The sequence below is a fragment of the Chamaea fasciata genome, unplaced genomic scaffold (genome assembly GCF_029207755.1).
Source record: "Chamaea fasciata isolate MVZ Bird 193981 ecotype frontalis unplaced genomic scaffold, bChaFas1.0.hap1 SCAF_11, whole genome shotgun sequence".
Taxonomy (NCBI): domain Eukaryota; kingdom Metazoa; phylum Chordata; class Aves; order Passeriformes; family Sylviidae; genus Chamaea; species Chamaea fasciata.
In genome coordinates this window covers 8385200-8394608 of record NW_027094096.1, presented here as the reverse complement: position 1 = coordinate 8394608, position 9409 = coordinate 8385200, and the positions used below count along the sequence as shown (strand labels likewise).

Sequence of the window (9409 nt, the reverse complement as noted above, 5' to 3'; positions counted from 1 at the left end):
TAGGTTAGTAAATTACTGTTCCCACGACCAAGTTAAAAGACAAATGAGTAGTTAAGTGAGAGTCTGGTTACAATATCACATCACAGGGCTTCCTGGTTATTTTCTTGTGGAATTCAAACAGCAGAATTTCAAAGAAACTATTCTCCAATCAGCACACACAGGAGTTTTATAGATATATATATATATAAATACTTTACAAATACAAAGATTGTAAATCTGTCTCACACCAAAACGAACCTAAAAATCAAAGTTAAAGACATCCTGTTAAAAGGCTGAATGAAGATCTGCTGATTTCTTGACTGAGAGTTTCACACAGTTCTGGCTAAATGCATTAGAAAATACATTTTGTCAGGACTGAGTATTTAATTTAAATATGTTTTCAAAAACTCAGACTATATCTTGATTAATGAAGCATTGCAGAAAATCTCTGTGGGAGAATGCTGTGTTAAAATGAAGAAGCTTTTAATACAGACCTTGGAAACTTCTCGAAGCTGATATTCACACAGGTCTCAAGACTTGCATGATCCATTTATATGCACAGATTAGAAATAACGGCATTTCCTTTTTGCAGGGGGTCTCACATGTGTGCTCCCCGTGATTACATGGCACAGCCAGGCAGTTCTCAGAATGAAACACTCCACAGAAAAAAATGACCTCTAAGGCAATAAGTTATGTACCACAGAAGACAGCCCAGAAATATCTAAAGTGTTGAATACAAGAAAAAGTATATTTATTTTTTATTTGCTGTCTCATTCTAAGGGCAGAAACACCTTCATTGCTAAAGAGACTGACTCTGCATTATTCAAATATACATAGATATATGAATAGAAAATAATACATCGTAATACAAGGAAATGAAATTATTCCTGTATTTATAAAATTCCTCTTATAGTGAAACCACTGGTAAGCAAATGCTTGGCTGCTAAGAGCTCTTCAGTGGATCAATTCTTAACGATGAAAACTAGGCTAACACTTTTAAATTCTGTTTGCATATGACCTTATTTCCTTTCTCCCATTTCCTTAAACTGGAATATTACCATTTTTTTTCTCAAAAAAACCTACTTAAACTTGAGTGCTACAGAGAAGACAAGCCAATGCAAAGCACTTAAATTCCTAAACAAGCAGCCAGACTCAATGTAAAACTGACCTTTCTGATTCAAGAACTTTTTTTGAAAATTCAACATGACACACATAAAATCTTTATTGTCAGCAGCCAAGCAGTTCAGAGCTAGTTCTGTAATCCCTGTGTGGGACCTAAAGTGCACACAGGAAGCTGGATTCAATTTTTCACTTAATTCCAGAAGTTACCCATTATCCTTCCTTACTAAGTAAAAGGGTTACTTTTCCTTGGCAAGCTCCTTGGTATGCAGGGCTAAAATTGGGTTTCAGTCACAAAAGACCTGTCAGTAGACATTAAATTATCTAATTACTACTGAACATGTTATTGAACAAGTCATATTTAAAATAGGAATGACACAAATCAAAATCCATTCTTAAAATAGCCCTCAGTGATACACATGCACCAACACAGCTTCAGCATTCTGCCTCTGTGTCATCCACAGTGTCCAGTGTGAGTCACAACTCAGACTTGTGAAATGAGACAATCTCAATACTTTTGGCTTAATAGGAGATGTGGTGAGAAGCAATGCAGGGAAAATAAAGCCATCCAATCAAGACTCCAGTTTTTAAAAGACAGCAATTTCAGCTCTTGGGGGTTTTATTCATCAATAACAATTGCAGCGAGACCCAACACAGAAAATAGATCTTTAATATCAATAACACAAAATGCTACCTTGCTAATGAAGACATACGAGTTTATTGATTAGTTGTGCAGGAATGTTTATGTTGGTTTTGCTTCTAATTGCTCATATATGGATGAGCTCTTCAATTTTACTGCATTTGCAAGCAAGGACTTGTAGAAATGGTGGACAGGGCTCTGTTACAGCCTGTCTCCCCCCTCCCATCCTTCTTACAGCCTACATTCCCCCCAGCTGGGTTCTGCTGTGCACTAAGCACAGGATCACATTCAGCCCATGGAAATCCAGCTCACCTTAGTCATGTGTGGGTTTAGGAAACACTGACCAGACTCTGCTGGCACTTTCCTGGGCTGCAGGACCCACAGACACCAACACAGCCACAGCACCAGCAAGATGCCAAGAGAATGCAAACCCATCCCATCCTGCACAGGTGCTCAAAAGCATTCCACCCCTTGAAGGATGTGGTCCACAGACATTTTGCCTGTCTTTGGTATGGCCAAACTACCTGCCGCAAAAGCCTGCAGCTTAAGATTGCTCACAGCAACTCCTCAGAGAGCAAGTTGCACAATCTCAGGCTCTTGGAATAGGGAGGAATGCATAATCTTCAAAGAATATGAATGAAACGAGGTTTAGTATGCACATTATTTTTAAAACTGCTTTGATTTTTCTTTCTTTTTGCTCAGTTCTTATATTGATATGGACCAGATGCAAAGTTCACAGCCTGATCCAGCTCTAAACCTATGAAGTTTCAGAGGTGTGCAGATTCAACATTTGGTTTTGTCTGACTTCTAGAAGAAAATATCAGGAAAGATTTTCTTCTATTAAGACCAGCTGCTTCTACTATGTCAATGGCAAATTAAGATTTTTTGTGCCTTCAGAGATGGAAAAACTCATAAAAAATTACTTTTCCTTAAGAGTTTATTCTTAACATTTTTCTTACTGAGAGAGGCAGAGGAGAGGTAACAGCCTTTAATTACAGTATTTTTTTGCTTGTTGAACACTTCTAATTTTACTGCCTGTGGGCTCTCAGGGAACCAAGAAGGGAGAATATCCTACATTCCTAACTGAAACCAAAACAATCTAGTGCTCAGAGGAGAACTACATTTTACAAAACATACAGCATTTTTCAGCATATAAGCAGAGTTTTTTCTGCCTTTATTTAAAAGCATGTGCCCTTCTCCACAAGGATGCACAGAACCACTCTAGGAAAATGTGGCCTGCTCATTGCTCACTGCTGCTGCCTACATCAGGACTTTGGAGCAAACAGGACATCTCAGCCATTTGCAGATGACTCCAAAGATCTCATCTCTCAGTTTGTCCGTCAGACTGAATGTAAGCACCCAGGGATGTGGAAGTGCAGAGATTTCAATAGGCCACGTCAGTCCTTACCTCACTTGACAGTGCAGGACACGCTATTTTCTATCACTACCTTCCCATAGTTGTCTCATTGTTATTCAGATCACTTAGAAACTTAACAGGATCATCAAAGTACACCTTGAAGTACTGGAGTGCTTTTTCCCGAAGTATCAACTAATGTACCAATTTCATAAGTCAACACACTCATTCAATTTTCTATGAAAAAATAAAAAAAAATAAAAAGATCCAGAAAATAAGACAGAATAAGATGAAAACCCCATTAGTACTGTGGCAATTAAACACCAATAACTGCCATAAGGAAAATAGTTATTTAGCCAATTTTGCTTTGATTCCATACCTGTCAGGACTCTGGTTCTCTGACTTTTTTCAGAGAGCATCACAAGAGATTCACTGATTACAGGATAATTTGCACCTTTTTCTTTCTTATATACAAGGCATGATACCTGCAGAAAGGATCTGGCAATCTTAAATCCAATCTGATTTTGACACCACATTCTGTTTGGTTATTAGTTCTGGTGTGTTTCAAGAAGTTGCCATTAAGCTGAACACACTGAAATTCCCAAGAATTTGCTCCCATTTCACATTCCAAAGATAGGCATCAAATTAGTCTTTTTCAATTCCTTTGGTTGACCCATGTATACTCCATACTGAATTTGAACAATAACTACTAGCAGCTCTGAGGGTATTTCATCCAAGTATGCATGTAGTACAGGATCCCTGCACATCTATGTGAATAAATGGCCTTGTACACTAGGAGGAACTACTTATTTTTATATCCTTTAAAATCCCACCACGTATTTATTTATTTTTTACAAATCTGACCCAGGAACTAAATCAGAACTGTGTGGACAGTGAGGATTGTTTTCCTCCTAGAAATTCAGAGATGCAAGCCAAGGGTGAAAGCATGATAAATTGTATTGTGGACAGCCCCATTTTAATGTTTTAATAGTGAAACTGAGAGACAATCTTCTCAATAAAAGCAAATTTTAGAGAGAAATCAATGCAGAAGTGATGTTGTTTTCTGAAATATTTAAATGAATATAGGCAGAATAACTTTTGCATGTGTTATACAGCTTCAGTGCTAGACTATATTTGACAAGGATGGAGGTTTAGTGGGACTCTTCTGTCCTTGGTGCCAGCCTAAATAAAATTTCTCTGAATCTCATTTATAAAGAAGTAGCTGTCAGCCCTAATTCCCACAGCAGTTATTATTCCACTGACACAAAGTGTTTACATTAATAATTATCTCCTTTATACGACATGCCATCAGAATGCGTAACTACTTGTTTCAAACATGTCAATAATATATTAACCAAAATCTGGGAGTGTTCCCCCAAGAACACAGTGCAAGCCCTGGATTGGTTGGATACATTTCAGCAGCTGGGTCCATAGAAGCTACTTTGAATATCCACACAGTTTATTAGAAGTTGCTTCCCGGTCTATACTACTCCAGTCTAAATGTGGGGGAGCCAGGACCATTTTCTCTGGACAGTAAATATCTCGTCAACAACTGATTTTCGTTCCAGAAGAGTGCAACTAGAAAAATAAAACAAAAATAAACCCTATAAAATATTTTTTTTGTTGTTTATGAAGTCACACCCTATCACAAATACAATTATTAAAAAAAAAAAAAAGAGTAAGCCAAAATCTTCAAAAAAATGTTTGAAATACTTTTCCCATGAAATTTCTTTGATATAGCTGTGGATCAAACATACAATCTGGTCTCCTTAATAAAAAAGATTTTTCAAATAAAAAATTGACAGGAACTACCAACTAAGTTCTTTACAAAAATCCCCAAAAGACATACAGATATGGAGCAAAAATCTAATCCTTTGACTTGTTCGGCATGATGAATAAAAACTGTAATTTTCTACATGGCTCCTTCCTAAGAAGGAGAGACATCTCCTCATATTCAGTCCCTCAGAAATTATTATACGTAAAACTCCACAGGGACTGGCTTTCCAAACCTGTTGTCTCTTTCCTTTAAAAGCATTTCATACACTTTTAAATATGTATGTCTGTACAAAATCATAAAACGGCTATCTCCTACAGATATAGCCTAGAAAATGGCACCATAATGAGCAGATAAACTATTGGGTCATTAGTACAGCAGGACTGGAAATGCTAGGAAAATATGGCCTGCCCATTGCCATATTTTAACAAAATAAGAAAAAAAAAGTTAGCAGTAACACATCATTCGATGCACAGGACATTTTGCACATTTTAGGGCCTTGCAAATGAGTGTAAAACTTTTATCCCTCATTTCTGGACACATTCACTATGTTTACAATACACGTATTTATCATCAGCTACTTTTTAGATATCAGTCATATTTCAAGCTCAAGAGACTTACCTTTGCAATAGAAAATATATCAAAATGAGAATTAGCAGTGGGAAAATACCTGAAACTCTGATCTCCTTTCTTTTAAAGATGTCAGGAATTAAATATTTGCAGTGATATCAATGGGGCATTAAATCTGTAACTAATTCCATATGTGTGAAAGCTGTAAGGATTAAAAGTGTAGAAGGATGCTGTACAATAAATCAAAAGTGCAGCAAATTCTGCAAGGTTGCTGAAGTGAGCCGCTCCAGGCAATCAGGATATGAAAATTAAATCAATTTATGGGAGGAAAAACCATACTTACCCACTAAGTATTAATTACTTCTAGTACAGTAGCACCTGGATGATTCAATCCTTTTATCCATGCAACTACACACACATAAAGAAAAGGAAGGTTTTAGACCTGAAGGTCTAGACTTTTTGGCTTAGTTTTTAAATACTCAAAAGGCTGAGTCAACCCTCGGTTTATTGGGCACATGGTCACAGAGGAGAGTGATTTGTGCATCAATTTCTAACTAAAGCTCTGTACAAGGGGAGTCAATTCTAGGGTTATTTCAGCTAGATCAGGTTGGATCTATTTTTCATAATGAAAGTGAGAAAACCTTATATAGATAATTGCTGCAATAAGATTACAGCTGTTTGTACAGCTTACAACTTTTATTTATATTTAGCTCTTCAAAATGACTACCATGATGAAATGAAGTAACAGAGAAAATGGTCCAATGGTTAATTTGTCTCCCGTTAAATCTTTTTTCTATGAGCAGCAGAATTAGGTTTGATACCCACTGGCCCCCATGTGACCTTCACTGGCAAAACCTTTAAGTGATAAATCAAATTTCATCCATCTTGCTGTTGTTTACAGATTTATCTTGCTCTGGAACAGACCCTCAGCAGTGGAGACTCCATGCCAGTGGAGGTGTATTAAAAACAAGAGATAGACTGCTACAGACAGCAGATCAGATATGTTATTAACCAGCCACATGGTAAAAAAATACAGATTTCAAGTTCCATAAGAAAGCTCTGGTATCCTGGCACAGAGAGGTCAGCAGAGTAGGCCTCCCTGAAAATAGGGCCAATGAATTTCTTGAGCTGTCTTCTGGCATGCTTCAGCCCTGTGAATCAAATAACTGAGGAAGGCTCATAAAAGTGAGTAAACAAACATAAAAGGGTGGCCCTGAGTGCTATTGTATTTCAGAGTTGGCTCACTGCTCTTGTTAAAGGGCTGCTACAGACATATACAAAGAATCATATGAATAATGCTGGAGCCATCTACCTACAGCACAGAAACGTGATCTTTTCTGTTCCAATGTGTCAGAAATTTGTTAGAACTGGAAAAAAGTTTATGCCTGCCTACAAAGGCCATGATCTCAAGCTCAGTGCCTTGTTTTGGTACAGGGTTGGGAGGTGAAAAAAGCCCAAAAATTTATTCAGCCCTTGTTGGCTTAATAACTTTAACATACTATTTCTGATGAAGATGAAAAAATCAGACTTGTAAAAACTGATCATAAAAAAGAAAAAAGAGGCTTTAACTAACAAAGGAGGAAAGGAAACTATGGGAGGCAGTTTAATGCTTCAACATCGGGTAACAATACAAAAGTCTGAAGTCTTTAACTCATTAATTTGAAAGGGTTTGGCTCCAACTCTTTATTTTGGCTTTTCATTTTTGTTTGTTTGTTTTTCCCTCCCAAAGGAAATCTGGACTGTAGATGATTACTTTGAAAACAAAGCAGTACAAAACTGTGGCAGAGAGACTCTTCAAAGAGATAATTTGAGGAGTATAACATGTTTTAAATTAACACTCACTTGCAGCAGTGACGGGCCTCCGGGTTTGGTGACACAGCCTCACATTAATTACTCACTAACGGAATGGGACTGCCTGCAATACAACATAAATATTAGGATAAGTAGTTTCAAGAGGTTAGGCTAAAAGAAAGCCTTTTTTTGAAAACATTAAGAAGTCTGGGGAGGTTAAATACAAAGTTGAAACTAATACACATGCACACAATACCCTTTTCTAATTAGCATGAACCTCTGGCTAGGGATCCGCTCACAAAAGAGCACTCAAGATAAGACAGCTGTTAATGTCCACAACCAAATAGCAGAGATTTTTAATCTATTAAGAAATTAAATACTACATTCAAAGTAGAAACATAAGTTGATTACTAATTTAGAGTATGAGAAGATCTGCTAAATTTTCCTAGAACTAAAAACTGATTTCAAGTTAATCTCTGTGAGGACTGAACCTGAACTCATGAACCGCTGCTGATCAAATGGGATCTTTACAGACCATGAACTCCCTGCTCAACCTTTTGTGGAAGTTTGATGATTTAGAAAATGTTCAATAAGATATGCTGTGAGCCAGAACTGTGTTACCTGGGAGAGCTCTCATGAGACCTTGGATGACCCTGCTGGAGCACTGCAAACCACTTACACATTAGAGGCACACCTACAGAGCATTGGATTCTGACCACTCACACATTAGGGACACACCCACAGGGCATTGGATTCTCCAGGAGAAGTCATTTCAATTCAGCAGAAGCAGCAGCAGGATTTCTAATTCACTCTATGATCCAGATGGAGAAATGAAACTATCTTCCCTTTAGCTACTGTCTCAACCTCTGACAAGCCATGGCTTAATTATGTTATCACCTTTGGTAATGTGCCTAGTCAAAACTGTCTTACACCATTGTGTGTTTTTAATAAACTCATTACAGTTACACAGGAGGAAAATAGATTTTTCCGTGATCAGGATATCTGTTTTACAACAGATTGGAAATCAGTCAGAATAGGGGTGCCAGAGGCCTGCCCCTAATCTACCTCCCAGAAATTCCTCAGCTAGGGAAAAGCTCTTTCATTATTTAAATTACAGTTGCCTATTTAAATTTACATTTTAAAATGTCACCTCTTATCTTAGTTTTCTAGTTGAATGTTTTGGAAGGCAGATAAAACAATGCACTCTCCAGTGGATCAAGAAGTGCAATTGAAGTTTGGGTGGGAGGGCCAGAACCTATGCTATTATCTGTGGCTTGAAAAACATATAAAACCACAGCTCAAGAAAAACCACCGTAGTTCCACATCATGTTTCGCTGTTCTGTGTGCTGAGGCCATCACTCTTGTTCACTTTTGTTTTTTCTGCTGTTTCAGGCTGGGCTAGCCCTAACTTGTACAAACCTCTATGCAATTGTAAATCTTGCACTCGCTTTCTGTGAGATCAAGGGTGGGGTGAAGTGGTGCAAAGCCAACTTTGCCAGAGAATGGAAACACAAAACATTTCACACTCTTACCCATCCTAGATTTCAAACACAAGAGAGAGGAGAAGTGGCAGGCACCAAAGAGCTGAAAAGCATCCTCTTCAAGGCAGCAGCTGTTTGCTCTGAAAAATACAAGTGGCCACTCCCTGGGGTCACCTGGGAATGCCAAGGACAATTCTGGAAAAAACCAACCAAATAAATAAATAATTCCCAGTAAAATGGAAGTCTGCCTCCCAGAGGATATTTTCTTCTATCGAGCTAGGAAAGTGTTTAGGAACGTGGACAAAAATAAACATTCCCTCTCTGTGGAGGCGGAGTGCTCTGACTTCTATGGATTTTTAGAATTAGTTCAAGGAAAAATTAGTAGAGTGTTCCAAACACTCCAGGTGACCTGTGCCAAATGGAGCAGCTGGCATTAATAGAGTAAATTAGATGATTATATTAAAGATGAATGGCACAGCTTTACAAAAATAAATATCTAACACTGTTTAGAATTCAAATCACCTCCAGTAGGAACAGTCCTAACAGATACAAATGAACATTGAAATAAAGTGTAGGAATGAAAATCAGAGTCTCCATTTACTTTCCCACCATGACCAGGATTTAGACTTTGTGAGTGTAGTACAAACATGATGTGATTTTTTTAGGTTTTGGAAGAGAAGTCCCCATCACTGAGGCATTTT

General features: G+C 37.6%; 1 long non-coding RNA gene across 1 annotated transcript; it reads right to left on the bottom strand.

Annotated features, from left to right (window-relative positions):
* Positions 1-4253: 4253 nt before the first annotated feature.
* Positions 4254-8847, bottom strand: LOC136294991 (uncharacterized). The gene is made up of 4 exons (XR_010722574.1): positions 8760-8847; positions 7279-7351; positions 5780-5844; positions 4254-4670 (listed from the first exon to the last, which is right to left on the bottom strand). It is a non-coding gene; the product is annotated as an uncharacterized lncRNA (long non-coding RNA).
* Between the last annotated feature and the right edge of the window lie 562 nt (positions 8848-9409).